Source organism: Pongo abelii, chromosome 5 (assembly GCF_028885655.2).
Source record: "Pongo abelii isolate AG06213 chromosome 5, NHGRI_mPonAbe1-v2.0_pri, whole genome shotgun sequence".
Lineage (NCBI taxonomy): Eukaryota > Metazoa > Chordata > Mammalia > Primates > Hominidae > Pongo > Pongo abelii.
This window is the reverse complement of record NC_071990.2, coordinates 11,343,099-11,370,822: the sequence shown is the minus strand read 5'-3', so window position 1 is coordinate 11,370,822 and position 27,724 is coordinate 11,343,099. Positions and strand designations below refer to the sequence as shown.

The following is a 27,724-nucleotide window of genomic DNA, read 5'->3' as shown; positions in this document are numbered from 1 at the left end:
TAGAAAAGAAGAGGAGCCTCAAGTCAATAAACTCAGCTCTCATCTTATTGAGCCAGAACAAGAAGAGCAAATGAAACTCAAAGTAAGCAGATGAAAGGAAATAATGAAAATCATGATAGAATTAATGAAATAAAAAAACAAAAACAATAAAGAAGATCAACGATATGATTTGCATCTGTATCCCTGCACAAAGCCCACATCAAATTGTAATCCCCTAGTGTTGAAGGTGGGGCATGGTGGGAAGTAATTGAATCATGGGAGTGGATTTCTCATGAACGGTTTAGCACCATCCCCTTGGTGCTGTTCTCATGATAGAGAATTCTTGCAAGATCTGATTGTTTAAAAGTGCATAGCATCTTTGCTCTCTCTCGATTGTTCTACGGTCATGTGATGTGCCTGCTCCCCCTTCACCTTCTGCCATGATTTTAAGTTTACTGAGGCATTCCCAGAAGCTGAGCAGATGCCAACATCATGCTTCCTATACAGCCTGCAGAACCATGAGCCAATTAAACCTCTTTATAAATTACCCAGTCTCGGGTATTTATTTATAGCCACGAGAGAACAGAATAATACAATCAATAAAACCCAAATTCAGTTATTTAGGGTAATAAAATTGATAGAACTGTAGCCAAACTGATCAGGAAAAATGAAGACACAAGTGGACAATATTGTGAACACAAAGGTGACATAGCTACAGATTCTATGGATATTGTCTTAGTCTCTTTTCACACTGCGGATAAAGGCATACCTGAGACTGGGTAATTTATAAAGAAAAAGAAGTTTAATGGACTCAGTTCCACGTGGCTGGGGAGGCCTCACAATCATGGTGGAAGGCAACAAGCACATCTTACATGGCGGCAGGCAAAAAGAGAATGCAAGCCAAACAAAAGGGGGTTTGCTCTTATAAAACCATCATATCTTGTGAGACTTATTCACTACCATGAGAACAATATGGAGGAACCACCCCTATGATTCTATTATCTCCCACTGGGTCCCTCCCACAACACATGGGAATTATGGGAACTACAATTCAATATGAGATTTGGTTGGGGACACAGCCAAACTATATCATTCCACTTCTGGCCCCTCCCATATCTTATGTCCTCATATTTCAAAACAATTATCCCTTCCCAACCATCCCCCAAAGTCTTAACTCATTTCAGCATTAACACAAAAGTCCACAGTCCAAAGTCTCATCTGAGACAAGGCAAGTCTCTTCCACCTATGAACCTGTAAAATCAAAAGCAAGTTAGTTACTTCCTAGATACAACTGGGGTATAGGCATTGGGTAAATATAGCCATTCCAAATTGGATAAATTGGCCAAAACAAAGGGGCTAAAAGCCCCATGCAAGTCTGAAATCAAGCGGGGTAGTCAAATCTTAAAGCACCAAAATGATCTTTGACTCCATGTCTCACATCCAGGTCACACTGATGCAAGAGGTAGGTTCCCATGGTCTTGGGCAGCTCCACCCCTGTGGCTTTGCAGTGTACAGCCTCCCTCCTGGCTGCTCTCATGAGCTGGCATTGATTGTCTGCAGCTTTTCCAGGTGCACAGTGCAAGCTGTCAGTGGATCTACCATTCTGGGGTCTGGAGGATGGTGGCCCTCTTCTCACAGCTCCACTAGGTAGTGTCCCATTGGGGATTCTGTGTGGGGAATCACACCTGACATTTCCCTTCCACACTGCCCTAGCAGAGGTTCTCCATGAGGGCTCCACCCCTACAGCACACCTCTGCCTAGTCATCCAGGTGTTTCCATACATCTTCTGAAATCTAGGCAGAAGTTCCCAAACGTCAATTCTTGACTTCCTTGTGCCTGCAAGCTCAACAGCACGTGTATGCTGCCAAGGCTTTCGGCTTCCACCTTCTAAAGCCATGGCCTGAGTTGTACCTTGGCCCTTTTTAGCCATGGCTGGAGCAGCTAGGATTCAGGGCAACAAGTCCCTAGGCTCCATAGAGCAGGGGAGCCCTGGGCCCACAAAACCATTTCTTTCTCCTAGGCCTCCAGGCCTGTGATGGCAGTGGCTGCCATAAAGGTCTCTGACCTGCCCTGGAGACATTTTCCCCATTGCCTCGGCGATTAACATTTGGCTCTTCATTACTTATGCAAATTTCTGCATCTGGCTTGAATTTCTCCTCAGAAAATGTTTTTCTCTTTTCTATTGCATCATCAGGCTGCAAATTTTCCAAAGTTTTATGCTCTGTTTCCCTTTTAAGAGTGAATGTTTTTAACAGCATCCAAGGCACCTGTTGAATGCTTTGCTGCTTAGAAATCTTTTCCATCAGATACCCTAAATAATCTCCCTGAAGTTCAAAGTTCCATAAATCTCTAGGTAGGGGCAAAATGCTGCCAGTCTCTTTGCTAAAACATAAGAGTTACTTTTACTATAGGTCCCAAGAAGTTCTTCATCTCCATCTGAAACCACCTTGACCTGGATTTCATCGTCCATATCATTATCAGCATTTTGGTCAAAGCCATTCAACAAGTCTCTAGGAAGTTTCAAACTTTCCCACATTTTTCTGTCTTCTTCTGAGCCCTCCAAACTCTTCCCACCTCTGCCTATTACCCAGTTTCAAAGTCACTTCCACATTTTCTGATATCTTTACAGCAGCACCCCACTCTACCAGTACCAAGTTACTGTATTAGTCTGCTCTCACACTGCTGATAAAGACATACTCGAGACTGGGTAATTTATTTATTTATTATTTATTTATTTATTTATTTTTTTGAGACAGAGTTTCACTCTTGTTGCCCAGGCTGGAGTGCAGGTGCAATCTCAGCTCACTGCAACTTCTGCCTCCCAGGTTCAAGCAATTCTCCTGCCTCAGCCTCCTGAGTAGCTGGGACTACAGGCATGTGCCACCATGCCCAGCTAATTTTTGTATTTTTAGTAGAGATGGGATTTCACCATGTTGGCCAGGCTGGTCTCAATCTCTTGACCTTGTGATCTGCCCACCTTGGCCTCCCAAAGTGTTGGGATTACAGGCGTGAGCCACTGCACCCAGCCAAGACTGGGTAATTTATAAAGAAAAAGAGGTTTAATAGACTCACAGTTCCACATGGCTGAGGAGGTCTCGCAATCATGGCAGAAGGTGAAAAGCACATCTTACATGGCAGCAGGCAAAAAAAAAATGTGAGCCAAGCAAAAGTGGTTTCCCCTTATAAAACCATTATATCTTAGAAGACTTATCACCACAAGAACAGTATGGGGGAGACCACCCCCATGATTCAATTATCTCTCTCTGGGTCCCTTCCACAACACATGGGAATTATGGGTGCTACAATTCAAGATGAGATTTGGTTGGGGACATAGCCAAACCATATGAGATATTAAAAGGATACTAAGGAATATTAGGAGTAACTTTATGTCAATAAACGTGATAGCTTAGGTTAAACAAATTTCTTAAATGGCACAAATTACTACAACCCATTCAAGAAGAAACAAATCTGCATAGACCCCCATCTATGAAAGAAATTAAATTTGTAGTTTAAAACTCACAAAGGAAATTACAGGCCCAGATGGCTTCACTGGTGAATTCTACCAAACAGTCAAGAGAGAAATAATATCAATTCTGTACAAACATTTCCAGAAAGTGAGGAGCAGATAACACTTCCTAGCTCATTCTATGAAGCTGGAATTACCTTGATAAAGACATTACAAAGCATTGTAAGATAAGAAAACTGTATCAATATTTTTCATGAACTTAAATGTAAAAATCCTAAACAAAAATTTAACAAGTCAATCTAACAACAAATGAAAATGATAACACACTATGACCTAGTGAGGTTTATCTCAGGAGTGCAAGAGTGGTTTAACATTTTAAACACAATTAATGTAATTCACCATAACAAACAAAAAAAGAAACATCGTGATCATCTTAGTAGACGCAGAAAAAGCCTCTGACAAATCCAACCTCCATTCCTGTTAAAACATTTTAGCAAACTAGGAATATAAGGGGCTGTCCTCAACCTGATAAATGGCATCAACAAAAAAAAAAAACCCTACAACTAACATCAAACTTAATGATGAAAGACTGAATGCTTTCTCCAAACATGAAGGAAAAGACAAGGATGCTTGCTGCAACCATTTCTATTCAACATTGTACTGAAGAATCTAGCCAGTATAATAGGGCAAGAGGAAAAAATAAAAGGCATCAAGATTGAAAAGGAAGAAAAACTTTTCTTTTGCAGGCAGTATAATTGTCTATATTTAAAAATCAATGTAATCTATAAAAAACTACTAGAACCAGTAAGTTAGGTTAGCAAATTTTAGAATATAAAATCAATATACAAAATTTAATTGTATTTCTATAAACTAGCAATGAACAATTGGAAATGGAAAAAACTTTAAAAATGACATTATTTACAACTGCAAAAAAAAAAAAGTAAGTAGGGATAAATATGACAAAATATCTGCCTTGAAAATGATGCAACTTTGCTGAGAAATTAGAGGGGAAAAAATGAGACTTTGTTCCTGGGTCAGAGGATTTAGTATTGTTAAGACATCAATTTTCCCCAAATCGCTCTGTTGAATCAATATGATCTCAATCAAAATCCCAGATGCATTTTTTTATCTCTTCTTTTTTTCAGAAAATGAAAGCTGATTCTAAAACTCATTCAGAAATTCAAGTGACTTAGAGTATCCAAAGAAAATGTAGAAAAGATGAACAAAGTTGACACTACTTTGTTTTGAAATGTAGGATATTACGAGTGGGGGTAAGAAGAAGAACAAAGCCCGAATAGTTAGCTTTCTCAAAGTTTCTTCAAATAAAAGGGTGTAAAACACCTGTTGTGTTGGGATATAGTAAAAGATAAAATAGACTGGTGTGGCCTCGCATCAACTGGCAAAGTATCAAACCGACTAAACCAACTATTTACTGGCTATAATCAAAGTCTATTGGGCAGTGAAGGGTCTTGAATGTTAGAAACAAGCTGCTTTCAAACTTGATAAATAAATTTTTCACTTCCATATAATTTTTATCTTACCTACTTCTACAAAAACTTGAAGTAGCTAACAATGAACTAGGAAAACTGCCTAAGATTCATGACCTTACTTTTACATATGTACTTTATACTCTTGCATACTTCCTCAATTCTGCTTCGATTAGAGGGGAGATTACTCAGTGACTTCCATTTGACAATACTAAATAATAGGGAACAAACTCAAGTCTTACATACATTTTCCACTGTCTAGACTTCTTATTTTAGATCCATCTAATGCATGAAGGACAATGGGACATTTTCCAAATCTAAGAGGAGCAACATGTAGCTGTCGTCATAGTTCTTCTTATGTTAGGAAACTTCCCATCATTGTTCCAAGAAGGCAAACACTTGGGAACCACAGTGCAGGAAATTAATGGTTTCACAGAGTAAAAGGCCATTTGCCATGCAGACCACAGTGTCATCAAATGTCTTATGGTGATGACATCTCCTACTCAGCATCTTCCCTTCTTGAGGAAAGTTTGATTCTTTCTAGAGAAGAGACTGGTGACTGGGGATTTAAATTTTCTCTTGGAGTGAAGATTTTCTCCATAATTATGAAAAATAATAGTAGCAATAAATGATACTTAACATAAGGCCTTAGGGCAATATTTCAGGTGTACCAGTGCTTTTCACAGGAATCAGAAAAATCTTACATGTGTGAATCTTATATGTTGAGGAGTGGGAGGAAATTTAATAGTATCTGAGCTTTAAGTATACTTCTTTAGAATAATAAAGAGGGCTTTTCATTTAAAATTTTAAAATAATAATATAGAAGACAAACAAGCAGCTTACACTTTCTTCTTCATGGCCAGGATAAGCATCTTTATCTGTTACAGAGTTTGAATTTTGGAAAATTAAGGGTTGATTGCATTTGAATCCTGTACTCATTTGTATGCTGCCTACAATATCCTTTCAAAATATAAATGTTTTCTTTCTGCCCCCAACTAACTATTGTTCAAACTCTACAGTATGTTTCACCAGAACCTTCATGATGTGGTAAACACTGTTTACCTCTAGCTTCATTTCTTTATCACACACACATATACACAGACATGTTGTATTTTTCTCTAATTTACTCATGAGGTCTCTATCTCTAGAGTGGCTATGAACTCCAGCCCTGTGCTGATGGGGCTCCAGGGGATTTAACCATGGGTGTTTACAACATGCCTTTCACAGGGTACTTCTTTATCCTGGCTCATTGCCTCATGCCTAAGTGTCCCATCTGTGACCGGGTGTCCCTCAAACAGGAAACTCATTTATTCTGGAAGATGCCCTTGTGCTCTTGTCTAACTCGTTTCCAGTTTATTCCTGCCAAGATAGCCATGCTCTAGAGAGCTCTGACCAGGAAAGAAGTTAGGTTCAGGTGTGTTTCTCAAGTGAGATACAGAGGAAGCAACTCAACAACACACAATCTACCAGAAGCAGTGTATTCCTTACAGATCCCAGAGAGCACAGAGCAGCATGTCTCACAGGGCCAATGGAAAGAAGGCAGCTATCCAGGACATACATGCACGATCAGCAAATGGGGAGCAAGACACAGAGAGACCTGTGGGCCAAAGCCTTTACTGGAGTCCAGGGCCTTCCCCAAGCAGGTTTCCCATGACGAGTTCTAAGTGGTGGGTTTACAGCAAGCAGATATGAGCTCTGTGGGGTTGCGCTGTGACGGAGAGGTGGTCACTGCACAGTCCATGTGGGGTGTGGGCGTCAGTGGGGTGAGTCAAGCAGGTTGTATCTAGCTGACCCATGGGGAGGTGGTCACCAGAGAGTGGTTGTTTAAGGCAAATATCTGGAATAACCACTTTGAGGAGTTGAGAAGACAGAGAATTGGAAACCATGTCAAGGGTGATGAAGCCCTATTTTGCATATGAAAAAGTCCAACTTTTATTCCAAATGGATGCTAAGACAACATAAAATTATAAGAATTCACTACACTAGGCTACACTCCCTTCTACCAACTTTATCACACCCTCCCTGACTACATATCACCCTCATACCCTATAAGGCATCTACATGGACACTATTTCAGTTCCACATATGGCCTAGGCTCTCAACAGACCCATGGCCTTCTCCCATGTTGTTTCACTTGCTTAAAATACTATGTTACATGTAATTTTTGTTTGGTTAATTTCCACTGGTCCTCACCTAGGTGGACATTTTCTCTGAAAAATTCTTAATTGACTTTGCCAATGAGGACTAAGTCTCCTCATACATTCCCCTCTCTTCCCCTACCATAACCTGTCATTTTTGCAGACTGCATTTTCTACAGATGTCCACAGCTCTATTTCCTATCCCACATGCTCCTACCTTGCCTCTCCTTCATTATTAGCTGCGAGCAGACGTTAAAGGACTCAAATTCTCCTTCCCTGGAGTCTATTCAGCCCTAATAACCAATACAATGTGACAGAAGGACGGCCAGTGATTTCCAAGGCAGGGCCAGAAAAAGCCATGCATCTTTTGCCAGTTTCTATTGAGATGCTTGCTCTAGGGGAAGCCAGTTGCCACTTAAGAGACACAGTTACCCTAAGGCTATCCCATTGGAGAGGTCACATGATGTAGGTATTCCTGGCAACAGCTCAACAGGGCTCCCAAATAACAGCCAGCAAGAACTTGGCCAAGTGAACAGAGATACCTCCAGGTAATTTCAGCCCCTGGCCATTGAGTCTTGCTAGCTGAGCCTCAGACATTAGGGAATGCTGTGCCCTGTTCAAATTCCTGAACTGCAGAGCCACGAGCATCATACAAAGGTTGGTGTAAGCTGCTAACTTGGAGGATAATTTGTTACACGGCACTAGTAGCTGAAATATTATTAGGTAAGTGGATGTTTACTCATTAAGGCCATAAGATTCCAGACCAGACTATAAATGCATGAGTGTAGGTGTTCTATGTGATTCGTTTACCATTACAACCTCAGCTTTTAGCCCAGTGTCTGTTATAGCAGGGATTATAATTATAGGGATTTGCGAACAATCTTAGCTAAATGATAATCTTAACTAAATAACAGATTAATAACAATTTAAATAATAATAATCTTAACTAAATCAATAGATGAATAAATGGATGAATGTGTTCTTAGTCTAGTTTTGTGTTTATCTACCTCTTTCTTGCAGCTTAAATTTGGTGACCTAGCTACAAATAGTTGGTGTACACAGGAATTGTTTTTCCTGTCTGCCAAGTTCCCCATCTTTCATTTCTACTGTGTTCCTTGCCCCAGCATTTAGAATATGAAGCAGCCAAGAGAAAGGCCTTGGACCATGTGGATCTCAGAAAGCTCATCTGGTAGGGCCCCTGGAGTGAGCAGAAGGGGACCAGGGTTGGGTGAGGTGTGGTTGGAGGAGGCAGCACCCCTCTGAAGCCCGTGAACTTGAGAGTGGTGTTTATGAGGATGCAGAATCATCCATTAGTAAAGTGCTGCCTCTCTCCTTCCACATACCCTCCTAGGGCACAGGAATTGAGGAGACTGAAGAGAGATGACAATTAGACCAAATCAGCATATCACCAGCTCCCTGCTCAAGGAGTGTTAACTGGTTGGGCAGGGGGCTATTCAGGTGCTGTGTTGTGTGAGATAATATCCCTGCCTCAAAAAATCTGTGCCATATTCCCCTTCTACCTCAAACCCTTTTCCTGCCTTTACATACATGTGTGTGCATGCACACAAGGCCATGAAGAGGCCTAGGGTCTTCCTCACACCTGATTCTATGCAAGATGGATGTAGCCTTCCATGCTGGAGTACTTTTCCCAGTATAGACGCAGAATAAGATTAGGAAGAATAGGGATAAGAATAAGAATAAGAGGAGAAGAGCAAGGAGAAGGAGAGGATGGGAGAGGGAAAGGAAGAGGAGGAAAAGTTATCTTTTATCTGATGTTTGCTAAATGGCATGAATTATAATAAAAGCTTTTTGGCATAATCCCATTTAATCTATAACAACAACAACTCATAATTTCCAATTTGTAGATAAGGAGACTAATGCTCAAAGAGTTTAAGCAACTTGCTCAAAATCTCACATAGTTGGTAATTGTTGGAGCCAAAATTTTTAGCCAGGTTTGGCTATCTCTAAATTCCTTGCTCTTTCCATTCAATGAAGCTACAGGGGGTTCTAGTATCACCTGGAAGTATCCAAACAGCCCACAAGGAGCAGTGCTCAAACTGGATCATGATGTGGGAGTCACTTTGATTCTGACACTGTACAGAATTGAATTCCTTGTTATAACACCTGTTTGAATTTTGCTTCTCCACACACTGCTCCTTGGATGCCTAAGCACAGCCAAGAAGAACTCCTAACTTACCTAAAGTCCAATGCCCTGGCCATGCCTTGAGGATCAAGAATTCAGGGTATCAGATTCTAACACAGTGCATTGCACCAAAGAGGAGCTGTTGAGTAATTCAGTTGATGGCTGTCAGCCATACATTGCTTCATGCACAAGAATGCATGTGTTACTGGCAAAAGAAAAGTGACTTCCTAAGATCCATTCTAGTTCAACCACGTTAGTTGTCCTGATCATAGCAGCCACTGTGATTTCAGTTGGTTTTGTTAACTCCCCATGATGCAGTATGTACACAAACTCTGTTTGCTAAGGCAATGCAGAGTCAGTAGTTTATTCAATGTTTACAGAAAGTGATAAGAAAATCAAGGACTAGAATCAAGTATCTAGGCTCCGGATCGAGTTACTCCAAGGTTGCAAGGAATTTTCAGAGGCATTTCATAGCTTCTGAAAAATGCTTTCTTGAAATAAAGCCTGAGGCCGGGCATGGTGGCTCACACCTGTAAATCCTAGCACTTTTGGAGGCCGAAGCGGGTGGATCATCTGAGGTCAGGAGTTTGAGACCAGTCTGGCCAACATGGCAAAACCCGATCTCTATTAAAAATGCAAAAATTAGCTGGGCGTGATGGTGCATGCCTGTAATCCCAGCTATTTGGGAGGCTGAGGTAGGAGAATGGCTTGAACCCAGGAGGCAGAGGTTGCAGTGAGCTAAGATGAGCTGAGATTATGCCACTGGACTCCAGCCTGAGTGACAGAGCAAGACTCCATCTCAAAAAAAAAAAAAAAAAAAAAAGAAAAAGAAAAAGAAATAAAGCTTAGGTTGCTGAGATTATGGCCAGCATTCTATAACTGAGTCTAGGATTGTAAAGTAAAGAAGCACCAGCACCTCCTTTTAATTGTTTTATTTTTCCAATTCAGCAAACATTTCCTGGTCATCTGCTATTTTAGAGCTTTGCCACTTAGCCCTATAGAGGACACTAAGCAATAGGAAACATAATCACTGCCTTCAGAATATTACAATCTGTTGACAAAAATAAGTCTTCAACTAACATGCCACAGAGGGTGAGAAGAGCCTGGCCCTAAAGATACTCCCAAAATGTGAGAGAAGTAAGCATCCCAGAGAAGTCTATTCCAACAGGCAGTTATGTATTTCATTTTGATCATGTGTTTATTCTTGTGGTTTGATTCAGCATGACCTCTGGAGCCTCACTTTGGACTAGACATTGAGCTACAGAGTGGAAATAATTGATCTTACATTTTTTGTTTAACTAGTTCACTATACCTAGTGATTATGGAAAAGTTACATATTTCAACAGATTCCTTTTTCATTTACTACTCTTTGGTGAGTCAGAACATAATAGTTCACAACATATGCATGCTGATTTTTAGATGTCAAAGTCAGAATATATGGTTGAATATGTAATTATAATAGATAACATATATAAATTATGATAACATATATAAGTTACTATGCCAATAAGTTGTACTTAGGCCCTTCAGTTTTAACATACTTCATGTGGCTACTTTCTCTTACATTGGGGAAAAAATATGAAACCTCTCTCTTAAAATTCTACTATTTAGAATAGATGTAAGAAGTCAAATTGTACCTCCACCTGCTCAGCTGAGTGGCAGAGCTCTATCTTTAGAATGAAAAATCCAGACTGCTGAGTGGTGATAATTTGAATTCTCCAAAAGAGAAAAGGGGGAAGTCAGAACAAGTATGAAAGAAATGAATGAAAGAAAAAACATTAGCTCCCAAAGAAAAGATAGAGGAAGTTAGGGAATTGAGAAAGAAAGAAAAGACAGACCAAACACTGTTTGAAACAGAACAAAAAAATTCTGACAGAAGCCTGACTTACTATAATCCATTATATCTTTGCTGATATACCCAAAATAGGATTCAATTCAGTTCCCAGTACATGACACCAAACACCAAAAACAGCTAGTGACTCACAACTTAGAAAATCAGTTGAAAGCGCTTTCCAAATAGATCTGAGTTTATACTTAGTATTAATAGAACTGTTTCCTTTTCCTCTAATAATAGGTCAGAATATACAATAGCATTCTCCAAGATCTAAAAAAAAATATTTAAAAATATGACATTTCTATTTTAACATGAAATTCTCTTCTTTCGATTTTTTTTTCTAGTTAAGTGCAGAGAGCATTACAAAAGCACTCAAAAAGCTATTGAATCTTGATGTTTGAGAAAGAGGAATGAGTTATAATCGTGGCATGATAGTAGAATGAATTATAGAATGAGTCAGAGCAGTAAAAATAGTATTACAGATGGTGCTTTAATACCTTAGTACTTTTCCAGTCTTCAAGAATTCACTGTCAACACCCCCAATTGTGGTCCACTGCAGTGGTGGTCACATTTTAAATAGCCCCTTCTTTATTGAGTCAGTGTTTTATTGCACTACCAGTGCCTTTCTCACTTGACTTTCAGCTTGTAGTCATTCACCACATAAAAATACCAGAAGGAACAAGACGATTGGATGAAGAATGCAGAATAATAACCACGTAAGATGTAATGTGCCATAAATGCGGTGTACACATATTACATATTATGGCAAAACCTTAGTAATTGCCTGTCTGGTTTAATTTTCAGCTGAGTAAAGGGAAAAAATTCTGAGGTTGTGCTATCTTTTCCTCTATTATTATTATTACAAATATCTGTATTGGTCAGGGAACCACATAAATCCATCACTACAGTTTTTATAGTTTGCAGAGTTTCTGGACTTGGAAGCTAACCTAAGGTAAAACACCCAAGCTCAGTTTTCCAAAGTTTTCTTACGTTTTTCATCAGAAATGAATTTCAAGTTAACCTTTAGATCCTAAGAAACAAGAGTTTCCTATGAAACTGTGGGGTAGCTAAACCCCAAGTAGGGAGGGGCGTGACCAGGGTGAGGATATGGTGTTCTCATTCCCCCTGTTGGCAGATGTGTTAGACACGAATGGCCTTCTTGAATCTGGGAGTCTTTCTGGGGCATCCAAACCCAGAAGAGAAAGAGGCTTCATGATTTCAGGGTGAGGAGAGACTGGGGACGGTAAATACCCAGGCAAAATTCTGGTGTGTACCAATTCCAGCCTCTCATTTTTCTCTCCATACCTCTCTTATCTTTCAACTTAAAGTATGAGAAGAGCTTGACTTGAGAGAGTAGCTCAGCTTTCTCAAGGACACAACTCAGCCCATAAGAGAGTTGTTGTTCAGATAGATAAATATTCCACAGTCTCTGATGCTCCTCCTGAGATTCTGCACTCAGGAGGAAGTTCATCTCCTCCTGAGATTCTGCACTCTGGGTTTCTAAAATCAGTTCCATTCCAAACTCCTCTGTTACTTCATTGCCTTTATCTCAACGGTTCTAGAAACATTTGGGGCCCCACTTTGACTTAAACATCTGTGCTGTACTCTAATCTGCTCCGTGACCCTTGCCCGGCATTTGCTCCCCCTGGTCCTTTCTTGCACAATGACATCCCCTTGTGTTGATGACCTAAGATCTCTGTTCCAAGGGCTTCACTGACACACACACTTTATTCAGTAAACACTTTTTTATGCCTGCTGCTCTAGATTCTACTCTTGGAGCTCAGCACATACTGCTGCCTTCAATGAGAAACCCACAGTCTAGTGAGAGGGAGTGAAAAGTAAAGCACGGGAGAATAGAGGCTTTGGTAGGAGGTGACACAGGGTGCTGTGGGGGTGTGTAGAATCCAGGCCAGGCTAGGGGTGAGGGAGAGGAGGGCATTGGGAGGCTTCATGCAGGAGGAGACACCTGAGCTCTTTTTTTTTTTTTTTTTTTTTTTTTCTGAGACCGAGTCTTGCTCTGTCACCCAGGCTAGAATGCAGTGGTACGATCTTGGCTCACTGCAACCTTCGCCTCGCAGGTTCAAGCCATTCTCCTGCCTCAGCCTCCCAAGTAGCTGGGACTACAGGCATGCGCCACTATGCCTGGCTAATTTTTGTATTTTTAGTAAAGATGGGGTTTTACTAGGTTGGCCAGGGTGGTCTTGAACTCCTGACCTCGTGATCTGTCTACCTCGGCCTCCCAAAGTGCTGGGACTACAGGTGTGAGCCAAGCCACCGTGCCCGGCCCTGAGCTGAGTCTTGATGCACATGCAGCAAGATGTAGCCAGGCAATGACCTAAAAGGGGAAATGGGCAGGAGGGTGGAAAAGGATACTGGAACAGATAGAAAGAGAATAGAAGCATGCATAAAAAGATGCTGATTAAATACTAGAAATTTTAAGTGCATAAAAGTGAATAAGGAGACAAGAGAGGAAGGTTTTTAAAAGAGTTGGCTATGAGCCCTTTCCTTTTCAATGAGTCCAAATAGCTTGTCTTAATCGGATTAGGTTTGTGTAACACAATACCATAGACTGGGTGGCTTAAATAACAGAAATTGATTTTTTACAGATCTGGAGGCTGGGAAGTCTAAGATCAAGGTGCCAGCAGATTCAGTGCCTGGTAAGGGCTTGCTTCTTGGTTGGCAGATGACTGTGTTTTTGCTGCATCTTTACATGGAGGAGAGAGCAAAGGCTCTGGTCTTTTCTTCTTTCTTTTAAGGGTACTATTCCCATCATGGGGGCACCATCCTCATGACCTCATCCAAACCTAATCACCTCCCAAAGGTCCCATCTCCAAATATTATCACATTGGAGATTAGGGCATAAACATAAATTTTGGGAGGACACAAAAATTCAGTCTGTAACGCAGTTTTTACTAACAGAGAAATAAATGCATGGTGCAGAACTGACTAATTTCTCACCTGGATGCCATGGACTGGATCACAATAAACCACAAAACTGCTCTTTCTTTATTTAATCAAACCTGTGATCAGTTAGCAGGGCTCTAGTCATGGTTGATCGCACTGTGTAATTAGAGACCTATCTAAGACAGGCTATGGTTTGAATGTGTGCCCCCAAAAGTTCATGTGTTGGAAACTTAATTACCAATGTAACAGTATTAAGAGGTGGAGCCTTTCAGGGGTGATTGGGCTGTGAGGGCAGAGCCCTCACAAATGGCTTCATGCCATCATCACAGGAACGCATTAGTTCTCATGAGAGTGTGTTGTTCTAAAAGCAAGCTCAGCTCATTCTTGTGTTCGCTTGTGCTCACGACTGCCTGCTGCTTTTCTACCACGTACAGCAGCATGAAATCCATTTCCAAAAGCTGTAGACATGCCCTTGGACTTCCCAGTCTCCAAACCATGAGCCAAATAAACATCTTTTAAAAATAAAATAAAATAAATTACCCGGTCTGTGGCATTCAGTTATAGCAAAAGAAAACAAACTAAGACAAAGATAGTCTTTTATTATTGAGGCACGCAAAGAGAAGCCTCTCCAGAAATCCACTGCCTTACCCAGCTCAGGGCTACAGAAGACTGACACAGCTCTTCCTGGCATGGGTGTTAACAGTCCCAGCTAGACTTGAAAGAATTGTTCCATATCCCCACTGCTGTCAGGTGATTCATCAGCTGCTATTCCTCCTTCTCTCTGGCCACCTGATGTCATGGGACCCCCAGCCGAGAAACCTATGATCTAATGCTAATTGAAGACAGGAAACCAACCTCATACTGCCTCCTTTACCTCAGAAGAAAACTCTTTTTCTCCTGATACCTTAAAATGCATATCTGACTTTCATGTAAATGTCAAGGTTCACCAGGTTGTCAAGTAAACCACAAAATGTAAAGATTACTATGAGGGCTGAAAATTTTAATTGAGTCTGCATGAAAGGAAATGTGCCAGAAAAATAGATCTCATTGGTTACATAACCATCAGTGTAGTTTTGTAAACAAAATCTCAAGTTCCTGTAAAATAGTATGGTTATTAGGAAGGAAGTAGCTGATGATGTTTATTTTTCTTCCATCGAGAACTGGGTCTTAAGCTGTAGAAAACCGTCAGCATACAAATATTTGTCATCTTTCAGCACAATCCATGCTGGTGGGAAGAAGGCTGATTAGAAAAAGAAAAAGACACAGTGTACAAGTAAGAATATATGTACCAAAAAACAAGGTCAATAATGAAGCAATGTGGCTAACCATAACTTGGCTTCTAGGATTGAGATTCTGGACCGTTGAGTAATTGTGTTCCCTTTGCTCTAAGTTCCATCTGTCTTGTTTTCAATCCCTTTCCTGGTGGTTTATGTGGTGAGCTAACCACTCGACCAGCACTGGGCATCACTGAAGTCTAAACACACAAACACCCTCAGGGATTCGTTTCTAAGCCCTAGAGGGAGAGGAGAGCTGGTATTTCACAGGTCCAGCTCTGGAATTCAGTACTGTCTCTAAACAGGAAGAAGAGATGTTTACAACTGCTGTCCGGCTCAGGGGCCAGCCTGTTTCTCTGAGATGTGTTTGGCAAAACCGGAATTCTAAATTTGATGCAGAAAACAATCACTTGATATTTAAAACAAGGACTAAATGTTTTCCTATTCATTCCATATTCAGCCTTAGTTACTTAGAGGGGTCACTGACAGTGTTGTTTCAAACTCTGCATGGCATTGTGTTAAAAAAGAATGTATTCATTTGTTAGTTAATCGGTCCAGTAAATCTCACTGAATTCTTAGTATCTTCTGAGAGGTGCAAAGAGCTCTTAGACCCAGTTTTACCCTACAAAGAACCTGCAGCCAGCCTGGGGACTCACCACAGGACAAGAAGCTTGTTCATGGTGTTGCTGTTAGCACTGTATCTCCCACATCTAACACGGTGTCTTTAGTACCTTCTACGTGTTCAACAAATATTTGTCAAATAAACAAATGAAATTAACACCCAGGAGGACAGTAAAGCCTTTCCAGGCTGAGAAGTGACACTCCAGGCTAGGTGACTGGGGGAGGCTTCATAAAGGAGGCAGGATTTTAGCAATGCTTTCAGGAGGGAGTAGGACTGGATGCAGCTAGGGAAGTGTGGAAGGGAAAGGGGTTACTTCTTCAGGTAAGGGGGTTCAGGTGAGTCCAGCCAGGAGATTGGGAGACCCAGGGCATTTTTGAGAGAGAGGGTGGCTAGAGTGCAAGAGGCCGACCGTGGGGCAAAGCCTGAGAAAGGTGGACTAGGGCAGACTGGGCAGGAGCCTGCATGCTGGAGGGAGGCATCTGAAATCACTTCCGACACCACTTCACTGTGTAGTTAGGAAAAGAGAATTGTGAGTAACAGAGAGGTGTGGCCAGGGAGAACTACAGAGACAGCCAGACTGAGCACGGGGACCTGGGTGGGCCCCATTCCCACGGGCTTGGTACTGTGATGCTCCGCATTTCCTGCCTTGATTTTAACCTTTAGAAAAAGGGAAAATTGTTTAAAAACCTCACTTCCTATGTGCTATTCCAAGTGAGTCATAGGATTGTTATGTTTACAGTCAATTTCGATATAAAGATATGACTAGGAAGGGGGATAGGTCTCAGAGCCCCAGGAGGCTGCTCTTGCTGAAAATGGTCTGAGGCAGGAGAATCAGCACCCCATCTCCCCTCTCCTCGCAGTCATGCCATGGGAAGGAAGACTGCAAGGGGCCTGGTACACACGGGCCTTTGCACTGTGGGGCCTCACAGCACAAAGGGTGTGTATGTGCGATGTGTGCTGTGTGTGTGTGTATGTGGTATAGGGGTGTGTGTGTATGTGGTATGGGGTGTGTGTGTGGTCTGTGTGTAAGAGGGATTGTGTGTATGCATGATATATGTCAGTGTGCGTATGTACCTGTGGTGTTGGGGAGTGTATGTAGCAGGCATGAAGGGTGTGTGTGTATTTGGTGTGGGTGTGTATGGTGTGTTTGTGTGTGTGGAGTGTGTATGTGCATGTGTGATGTGAGCGTGTGTATGTGTGGTGTTGGGGAGTATATGTATGGGGCGTGAGGGGTGTGTGTGTATGTGGTGTGGTGTGTTTGTGAGTGTGAAGGAGTGTGTATGTGTATGTGTGACGTGAGTGTGTGTATGTGTGGTTTTGGGGGGTGTATGTATGGGGTGTGAGGGGTGTGTATGTGGTGTGTGTGGTGTGTTTGTGTGTGTGAGGGAGTGTGTATGTTTATGTGTGATATGAGTGTGTATGTGTGGTTTTCGGGAGTGTATGTATGGGATGTGAGGGCTGTGTGTATGTGGTGTGGGTATGTGTAGTACGTTTGTGTGTGAAGGAGTGTGTATGCACATGTGTGATGTGAGTGTGTGCACGTGTGGTGCTGGGGGTGTGGGGGATTGTGTGTGATGTTTGAGAGCATGTGTATGTGTGTTTAGGGGTTTCTGAGCACTGAGAGAGTTTGAGGAAGAGAAGAAGTGATGTGGGGCCTGGACTACGCCAGCGTTCTCCCAAGCAGGCCCTGTGTATGCAGAGAGCTGATCTTTCCTTGGTGTCTTTGGGGATTTTCAGCTAAACTCAATAATCTCAAAGATAGTAAAAATCAAAAACAAAAAAAACACCAAAAAACCAAGTTAGTCAAGAGAGCTACAAAAAATAAAAACCCTCATGAGATTAGATTTCTCAATAAAATAGTTACAAGAAATTGTTCGCACTCCAGGAGAAGGAATTTTTTCTATAGTTAGCTTTCGTATCAATGTTGCAACCTTCTTTTTCATCTAAGTTGGAACTATCAGCCCCCACCCCACGCCTCCCCAGGCTGTGTGTCCCTGCGCCTTAGCCTTCATGGAGTTCTTTTGCATCTGAGCAGGCTGTGACCTCCTGGATAGTGGGAACTGATTCGTTTCCATAGAGCATTTATTGGCACAGAGCAGGTGCTCAGTTTTGGATCTGAATGGGATCCAGGAGGGACTTCAAAGTGCAGTCTCCTTGGGGGGTTCTCCCTACCATGAGCTGCAGAAGAGAGACTTATGCATTATCTCACAGATAACTGGAGTCAGATGCATGTGTGCGCGCACACACACACACACACTCCCCACACACCTATTACAAAAACTAGCATTACTTTTGGAGATCATGTGATCTGTTTCAGTGTCAAGAAATAGGCACATTTTGTTAATACAGCATAATCTATTCCATGCTAATACAGTGTAATTCTCTTCTACAGAATTCATGCTTTACATTAATGTACTGAAAGGTACCAGTGTCACTTTGCCCCACATTCCTCCTCACCCCATAATTCTGCTCACCCTCCAGTGGACTCCAAGCTGTCCTCTGGACCCGAAACCTCTGGTTAGCACACTCAGGATCAGTTAGGACCATGGAACCATAGACAGCAACATGAAGCCCTACAGAAGCTTTTGAAGGCTGCTTTTCTGTCTGCTGGGTACATCACTTTCCAGAGGGGCATTTCAGATTCTTTCTCCCCATTAGAGAAAAAGGGGATACAAGAATTTGTAACCTTTCTGTGCAAGAATTACACATACCCTCTACCTTGTTGGGGTCTGTGGTGGGGAGGCAATGAGGGGAGTGGGGTGAAGGGAATTGGTTACAGAAACAAACTTCCAATTATAAAAACAGGATAGCACAAACATGTCACAGAAGTTTAGAGTAAGTAGAAGGTAGGTCACTGAAATGCTTAGGGAAGGATTCTCCAAGTGCTAAGATGGGAGTCCAAATGATTGAGGAGGATTTGGGTAGATGGAGAGCCTGGGGACAGGGAAGGAGAGGGAGGGCATTCCTAGCATTCCTGAGTGGAGGGTCAGCAAAGGCCAGAGCTAGGAATGGACACAGTTTATGTGGGGTCAGGGATCCCACATGACCACTGTCTGTCCAGAGAGGAGAAGTTGGTGCATGAGAGTCTTGTAAACACTGTGCGTGCACAAGTGTTTGAACAGAAATCATTGTTTGCACACCCTGCCTCTGAAATACCTTTACCTCCCTTTCTTAATCTGAAAAATACAGCACTGAGTATGAGTAATGACAACAACATCTCACATGTATGAAAGTGCAATTTAAAAGAGGCTTTCATATCTTTGCCTAATTTGTGACATTATATCGTTGACTCATTTGAAGCACTGCAACATATACCCACTTCTTGAGGTGTGAGGAATGCTTATCAGTTTAGTGTTGCATTTGTAAAATGCCATTTATTTAAAAGTATTGCTAAAATATTCCTTGCGTGCTCTAAGGAACTGGTAAGATTCTACATTTAGTACTTATTTGCTTTCAGAAGTGTGCTTCCTCCAGAAAGCCTGAGGAGGAGAAGCAAGAACATCGATCTTTTTGTTTATTTATTTATTTTGAGATGAAATCCTGCTCTGTCACCCAGGCTGGAGTGCAATGGCGCGATCTCGGCTCACTGCAACCTCCGCCTCCCAGGCTCAAGTGATTCTCCTGCCTCAGCCTCCCAAGCAGCTGAGACTACAGGTGCCAACCAACATGTCCAGCTGTTTTTTGTATTTTTAGTAGAGATGGGGTTTCACTAGGTTGGCCAGGGTGGTCTCAAACTCCTGACCTCATGATCCACCCACCTCTGCCTCCCAAAGTGCTGGGACTACAGGAGTGAGCCACCGTACCCAGCCGAGAACATCTGTCTTTCAGAAGCACAGGGACTGAGCAGGGTGAGTGAGCTGTTGCCATTCCAAATCTATTTCAACCCCAAGGGTGGAAAGGAGCTGGGAATGTGGGGTGCAGGAATGCAACCCCAGGTCCCCAACTTCCCAACCTGTCCAAATAAGGGAAAAGCACCATTCAGCAAAACCAATCTAGCAATCTCCAGCTAGAAGGGGCTGAACCAATATTTTTCCATCTGTTTGTTGAAAGCTCCATGCTGTGGGGTATCATGAGCACGTCTTCCTTCTCAGTTGTCCCCACTGGGCTGTGATATAAAGCAAGCCTGTGGCCCCGGTGTGTGGAACAAGGTATTCTTGAAGACTGTTTAGATTTGCTGGGAATTTCCTGCTGCCCTGGAGACTCAGGAAACCAGGGCTATGCCCAGGTCACTGCCCATGACTGGTGAAGGAATGTGACTCAACCCTGAGGTTTAAACCTCACAGTTGAAGAGAGGATTTTGAGTTTTAACTTTCCAGGTGAAGAGTCACTAAAAAAGTACTGTATTTTTTCAAGTAACCACCCTTTTTTGAATGCTTACTGTAAGCCAGGTTCTGTGCTTAGTTGAGAGTTTTACATCATCTAATCCTCAATAAGATACATGTCATTACTCAATTTCATATGTGAGAAACCTGAAAACCAGAGAGGTTGAGCAGCTTACCCAAGATCTTACAGCTAATAAACTATAGCACTGTGACTTTCACATAGGTTTCTCTAACTCTCCTTAACTGTTCTTGTACGTAAATCCATAATTTCATTCAATGAATTGTTACTAAGTTCCTATCAAGTGCCTGGGGCTGGAAACATACCTGTGAATAAACAGACAAAACTATGGCTTTCGTGGACGTTATATGCTGGTGGATAGAAGCAGAAAATTCACAAATATATAGCACGTTACGTGGTGATGTGTCATAGGGAAAAATAAACCATGGAACTAGATGGCAAGAACTGGGGAGCAGGCAGTACTATTTACAAGGAAATTATGCATTTGTGATGACAGGACATAAAAATGCTTCCCAACATGTCAAGAACAATTTCTAAACTCCTGCAGCCTGTCATAGCCAGCTGTGATGACAATATGATGGCTCCCCAGCCAGCATGAGAGGAGTCCTTGCCAAATAGGTGTGTTTCAGCTTGTTGGAAATGCAGTCAGAAGGAAAATGTCACAGCACAGATGGACTGAATGATTGGGGATAATGATTTGATCCTGTGAGCCTGACTTCCCCTTACCTTGATTGGAAATGAATTCCCTCCCCCTCTTTCTTCACAAGGAGGTTTTGAACACTGACCCCCACCCCTACCAATCTGGAAACCATTTGGAGACTCCCAGGAGGAAAGGGCTATGGACCTCTGTGATTGCTGATATTGTTTTCACTAAATATGATATGATTGGGAATTACCAGGGAAAACCACTACCAATAAAAGGATGGGTTTCAAAAGATGTGACGAATGAGCATTTCTAAAGATTGGCCACAAAATCTAGTTGATCAACTACCAATATTTCTAAGCCATATAAATAAGCAGTTTTGTAAAGTAGTGTGATTTCGAAACTTTGAGAGATGGTCCTATGCTTTAGAAAACAAGTGACTTAATAATGAAACAATGTGTTTTGAGAGCATTACTTTCTCCAGAAGTAGCAAGGTTTGTTAACACCCACACAGATGACAGGGAGTTCTTGCATCCAAACAGATCTACCTAGCTGCCTGAGACACTTGGGATGTCAGACTCTAAACAGTGTATCAAAATCTTAATGAAAACATTCAGTAAAACCAAATATCCTTTGTCTGCAGTAGGGGGAGGGTTTGAAAATGAATCTCAACTGAAAATAATTTTATACAAACCCACAAAACTCCATCATGTTTTACACTGCTGACTCCCTTCTAACTCCTTCCAGCCTTTCCAAATGTATTTTTGGTAGTAAATACAGTTTAAATATTTAATTAACTTAGTAAGTAATTAATGTAATGATTATTTCAAATCTTATATTCTCATTTCATGTCACCTGGGTAAAACTAAAACTTGATTCTACAGAAACCGGTTTTTCAGAATTGATAATATAAATGGTCTTGTTTCTATTATAAATTTGTACGCATAAGACTTCACAATCTTTCCTTGCTTCAAAAAGAGAAGTTAAGGTGAGCTCTTCAAATATATTAGCATTGTAATTCTAAGTATAATATAGAGGAAGACACAGCTTTTGAGGCCATTTAAATTTTGCCCTGTATGTCTTAATTACTTAATGAAATTCTTGGAACAAAATGGTCCAATAAAAGCCAAAGTGGTGGTAGTGATTTAATTTACTATCATTTTATAAACTTTCTTAAATCTGTACAATCTAATATGAAAGCTACTAGCCACATGTACCTATGAAGCATTTGAAGTGTGGCTACTATGAATTGAAACTTGCTGTAAGTGTAAAACGCACACCAGATTTCAAACACTTACTATAAAAAAAAATCAAAAACACCTTACTAATTTTCACATGAATTACATTTTGGAATAATATGTTGAATATATTGGGTCAAATAAAATCTATTGTTAATTTTACCTTTTTTATATTTTTAGTATAGCTACTAGAAAATTTAAAAGTACATATGTGGCTGGCATTATATTTCCATTGGACAATGCTGCTCTAAAGCTTAAGAAAGCACAAAATGTTTTTGACGTAAAGCATATTTTGTTTGATACAAGCATGGCTACCCTCCAGCTCTCTTTTGGTTTCCATTTGCATTAAATATCTTTTTCTATCCCTTCACTTTCAGTCTATGTCTGCCCTTAAAGGTGAAGTTAGTTTATTGTAGGCAGCATACAATTCAGTCTTATTTCTTTGCTCATTAGCCACACTCCTATCATTTGATAGGAGAATTTAATCCATTTACATTCAAGATAATTACTGATAGGCAAGGACTTACTACTGTCATTTTGTCGATTATTTCTGGTTGTTAATGTAATAATCTTTTGTTTTTTTCTTCTTGTCTTGCTGTCTTCCTTTGTGATTAGATTATTTTTCTCTAGTAGTATTTTTTATTTCTTACATTTTATCTTTTGTGTATCTACTATAGGTTTTTGCTTTGTGGTCACCATGAGGATCACATATAACATCTTTTAGTTATAATAGGCTATTTTAAGCTGATAACAACTTCATTTTGATTTCAAACAATAGCACCACACTTTTGCTCCACCCTTCTCCATTTAATGTTTTTGATGTCACAATTTACGTCTTTTTATATAGCATATTACTTAAATTATTGTAGCCATTATTATTTTTAATAGTTTTGTCTTTTAACTTCATACAAAAGATATGTGATTTACATACCAGCATTACGGTATTAGAGTATTCTGAATTTTACTGCATTTTTTATACCAGTGATTTTTATACTTAAAAATGTTTTTCTGTCACTAGTGTTCTTTTCTTTCAGTTTGAAGAGCTCCTTTTAGCGTTTCTTATAAGATAGTTCTTGTGGTGACAAACTCCCTCGGCTTTTGTTTGTCTGAGCAAGTTTTTATATCTCTGTCATTTCTGAAGGCTAGCTGTGCGGGGTATAGTATTCTTGATTGGCAGCTTTTTTTTTCTTCAACACTTGGAATATATTATTCCACCCTCTTCTGAATAAGATTTCTGGTAAGAAATTTGCTGCTAGCCTTACTGAAATGCCCTATGTGATTTTTTTTTTCTTGCTGCTTTCAGGATCCTCTCTGTCTTTGATCTTTGACAATTTTATTATGTTTTGCTTCAGTCTTGTTTAGGTAGAATTGAATTAGAGAACTTTTGACCTTTCCATACTTGGATATTTACCTTCTTCTCCAGGTTTGGAAAGTTTTCTGCTATAAACTTTGCTTTAAATAAACTTTCTACCCCTTTGTCTTTTCTCCTTCTTGAACTCCTAAAACTTAAATATTTGCTCTTTTGATGCTGTCCCAAAAATCTCATAAGCTTTCTTCATTCCTTTTCATTGCATTTTCTCCTCTGTGTATTTTAAAGTAATCTGTCTTTGATTTTGATCAATTCTGAGTCTTTCTTCTGCTTCACCAATTCTGCTGTTGACTTTCTATTTTGCATTTTTAATTTCATTCTTTTTTCAACTAAAGAATCTGTTTGATATTTTTTAAATGATTTTAATCTCTTATGTTGGTCATTTATTGTTCTCCTGATTTTTGTTCTGTTTTCTTGAAGTTTGTTAAACTTTCTTAAGACCATTATATGGAATTCTTTGTCACCCATTTCATACATCTCCATTTCTTTAAGGTTGGTTACTGGTGCTTTATTTAGTTCTTTAGGTGGTGACATTTCCCTGATTGTTTTTGATCCTTGTGGTTGTACACTGGTGTCTGTGCATTTGGAGAAGTAGGTTCTTATCTCCTACTTATTCTTTGCAGACTGGCTTTGTTTGGGAAATCCCTTCACCAGTCAGTCCCCTCAGAGATTCTAGGAATGCCATCTGTCATGGTCCACAGGTAGGCTTGCTTTTGGAATCCTTGGGCAAGCTGGCCTGGTACCTGGATCAGCAGGTAGGTGGGCCTAGTGCCTGGCTCCGGGTTAGGTCTGGAGCCTGTAGCCAATGTAGTATACCTGTTGACTGAGTCTGAGAGGATGTACTTGTAGCCTGGATCTGCAAGGGTGGGCCTGGAGCTTGTATCTGTGGAGTCCCGACTTGAAGCCTGGGTCCTCTGTGGCTGACCTGGCACTGGGGTAGATCTTGAGCCTGAGCATGGAGGGGCCATCCAAGTGCTGGGATGAGCCTGGTGCCTGAGACCACTGGAACCTGAGTCCACAGGGTCTGGCCTACTGCTGGGGCAAGACTGGAGCCTGAGTCCATGTGAACAAACCTGGATCCTGGGCCTATGGGAGCTGTCTTGGAGCCTGGATCTGTAGGGTATCCTGGAACCTGGGTTTGCTGCAGCAGACCCAGGGGACCAGCTTGGAGCCTGGAGCTGGCCACGTGCTGGGGCAGGTATAGAGCTTGGAATTGCAGTTATTGGCCTGTGCCTGGAGCCACAGGATCTGGTCTGGAGTCTGAGGCTGTGGGAACCAGCCAGCACTGGGGTTTACTGAATGAGTCTGATGGAGTATGGAGCTGCATAGGCCAGCCTAGTGGGTGGAGTTGCAGAGACCGGCCTAACACTGGGCAAGCCTGGAACCTGTGTCCATGGGTGCTGGCCTGGCACTTGAGGCCAGGCGTGTCAATCTGGTGTTGAGGTGGGCTTGAAGCCTGGGGCTGTGTGGACCAACGTGGCTCTGAGCTAACCTGGAACCTCAACTCAAGCTGGCCTGGTATTGAGTGGGCCTGAAACCTGGGACTATGGGACTGGCAAGTCCTGGTTCTAGGGAAAGCCTGAAGACTCAGTCTATGAGGGCTGGCCTGGTTCTGGGGCACACCCAAACCTTGGGGCCACTGGGGCCACTCACACTGGGGCCAATCTAGAGCCTGGGACTGTTAAGAGTAAGCCTGGTGGTAGAGCAGGGCCAAGGATCAAGTTCACCGAACAGTCTGGAGCTTGAGGCTGCAGGATCTTGCTGGTGTTGAGGCAGGAACGGAGACTCCATCCTCAGGTACCAGCTTAAGGTCTGGGGCTGTCGGAACTGCCCAGTACTGGGTTTTACTGGTGTAGGTCTGGTGTTGGGGTTCAAGACAAAGTCCAGTGCTCACTCCCCTCTCCTTTCTTCAAGCAGAGGGTGTTTCTCTTTATGCTGTGTTGCCTGGTGTTGGGGGATGGATGATGCAGGTAATGTACAACTGTCCTTCCTACACTCTTCAACGAGTCTTTTCTTATTTCTGTGCTACACACAGAATAAGTGCTGTTATCTGTCACCAGGTTTTCTTAGCTTTTGTGAAGGTATTTTTGAGCATGGATAGATATTCAGATTGAAGTTTCTATTTGGGGACAAGTATTGGAAAGTCTTATTCCACCATCTTGCTAACATCTCAACAAAGATGGCCCCAAGGAATTTTAAAGAAATTTATATGTTATATTTACAGAAGACTCATCTAAGGAGGCATCAAGATTATATTAGTAAGTACATGCCTTATATACCCAACTCTGCTTCAAACAAGAACAATGACAGGAAAATACGAATAAGTAAGTAAAATGATATAAGCAGGTTTAAAGCAAGATAAAAATTTATATGAACCACACCAGGCACCTGGACCGGAAAACAAGGCAGTCAGTAGTGTATACACAAAGCTCTGGGCCTGCTTCTGGGGCAGGAAGCAAGCAAAGACGTCTGGGAATTTGGCTCATCTGAAGTAATGGTAATTAAAATTACTCTATATAAAAGGGCAACAGGAATCAAGCCAGAGATTGGGGTAGAAATCCCCCTAATTTAAACAAGGAAACAGAAAAGTCTAGGGAAGTTTCTGCTAATTGTTTCCTGGGAATATTGCCTCCTTGGTAGGAAATAAAACAGCCTCATCTCCAGGATCTGAAACTGACTGCTGGTTCTATGACCAAATTGGCCATAAGCCTTAGTCTTTGATATCATAATCTTTGAGGTCATAATCCTTAAATTATATGAAGTTCAAATCTGCAATATAAGACATGTTTTGGTTAAGGAGCCCCAGGGAGCTAGGTGGAGGCTATCACAAAAACTAGAGAGGAAAGAGTAGGAGAGAAGAAAAACAAAAACCAAAAAGCCTTAACTTTCTCAAAATGAGCCTAGAAACCATAATACCAAAATAAAGAAATGCTATGCAAAGCCAATATAAATCACCAAGAAGCTGCCGCCTTTGACAAAAGTACAATAGTCTGACAAAGGCTTTTAAATAGGCACATTTAGGGTAATAAAAGAGATAAGTTAAAGAATAATATCCACTGAAAATAAGATATAAAATTGGCAAACAAAAATAAGAATTAAAACAAGTAGATCTAAAAAATGTAAAAAATGTAAACATAAAAAAACAAATTTATTGGAAAAAATCTTGGTAGAGAGATTGTGTAGAAAGTACAAGGGCACTACAAGATACTACTGAGGATTTCACTGGAACGCATCACAGAGACAAAGAGAAAAAAATGACAAAATAAAGGACTTGGAGGATAAATGAAAGATCTGACTTATACACAGCTAACAGAATTTCCAAAAAGGTAGAAGGCAATATTTGAAGAGGTATTTGCTGATGTTTTTCCAGAGCTGAAGAAAGACATGAGTCTTCAGAGCAAAGTCCAAGCACCCAGAAGTATAGACAGTAATTGTACAAGATAATATATATAGTGAAACTACAAATCATTGAGAACAGAGAGGGAAACCCTTCAAAGCTACTAGACATAAAAAGACAAGTTACTTACAAAGGACTTACAGTTAAACTGACAGCAACTGTAGTTACCAATGAGAGGTGACAACGTACTGGGAGCCCTCGTTTGCTCTCGGCGCCTCCTTGGCCTCAGCGTCCACTCCAGCCGCGCTTGAGGAACCCTTCAGCTCGCCGCTGCACTGAGGGAGCCCCTCTCTGGGCCAGCTGAGGCTGGAGCCGGCTCCCTCTGCTTGCGGGGAAATGTGGAGGGAGAGGCGCGGGCGAGAACCGGGGCTGTGCACGGCGCTCACGGGCCAGCGCGAGTTCCGGGTGGGCGTGGGCTCTGCATGCCCCGCACTCAAGAGCCGCCCGGCGCTGCCGGTGCTGGGCAGTGAGGGGCTTAGCACCCGGGCCAGCAGCTATGGAGGGTGCGCCGGGTCCCCAAACACTGCTGGCCCACCCGCGCCACGCTCGAATTCTCGCCGGGTCTCAGCCGCCTCCCAGCGGGGCAGGGCTCGGGACCTGCAGCCCGCCATTCCCGAGCCCCCCCATGGTGGGCTCCCACGCCGCCCGAGGCGCCGCAACGAGCACCGCCCCTTGCTCCGTGGCACGGGGTCCCACTGACCGCCCAAGGGGTGAAGAGTGCAGGCACGCAGTGCCGGACTGGCGGGCAGCTCTGCCCGTGGCCAGGCAAGGGACCCACTAGGTGGAGCCTAGGCAAAGCCAGTTGGGCTCCTGAGTCAAGTCGGAACTTGAAGAACTTTTATGTCTAGCTGGAGAATTGTATATGTGCCAATCAGCACTCTGCGTCTAG

At 41.8% G+C, this 27,724-nt stretch overlaps 1 long non-coding RNA gene across 1 annotated transcript in view; it reads right to left on the bottom strand.

Annotated features, from left to right (window-relative positions):
* LOC129059878 (uncharacterized) overlaps nucleotides 1-27,362 on the bottom strand; it is a 117,465-nt gene extending 90,103 nt beyond the window's left edge. Inside the window, exon 1 of the long non-coding RNA XR_008525990.2 lies at nucleotides 26,977-27,362. This is a non-coding gene — a long non-coding RNA (uncharacterized LOC129059878). The remainder of the gene's footprint in view (nucleotides 1-26,976) is intronic.
* Between the last annotated feature and the right edge of the window lie 362 nt (nucleotides 27,363-27,724).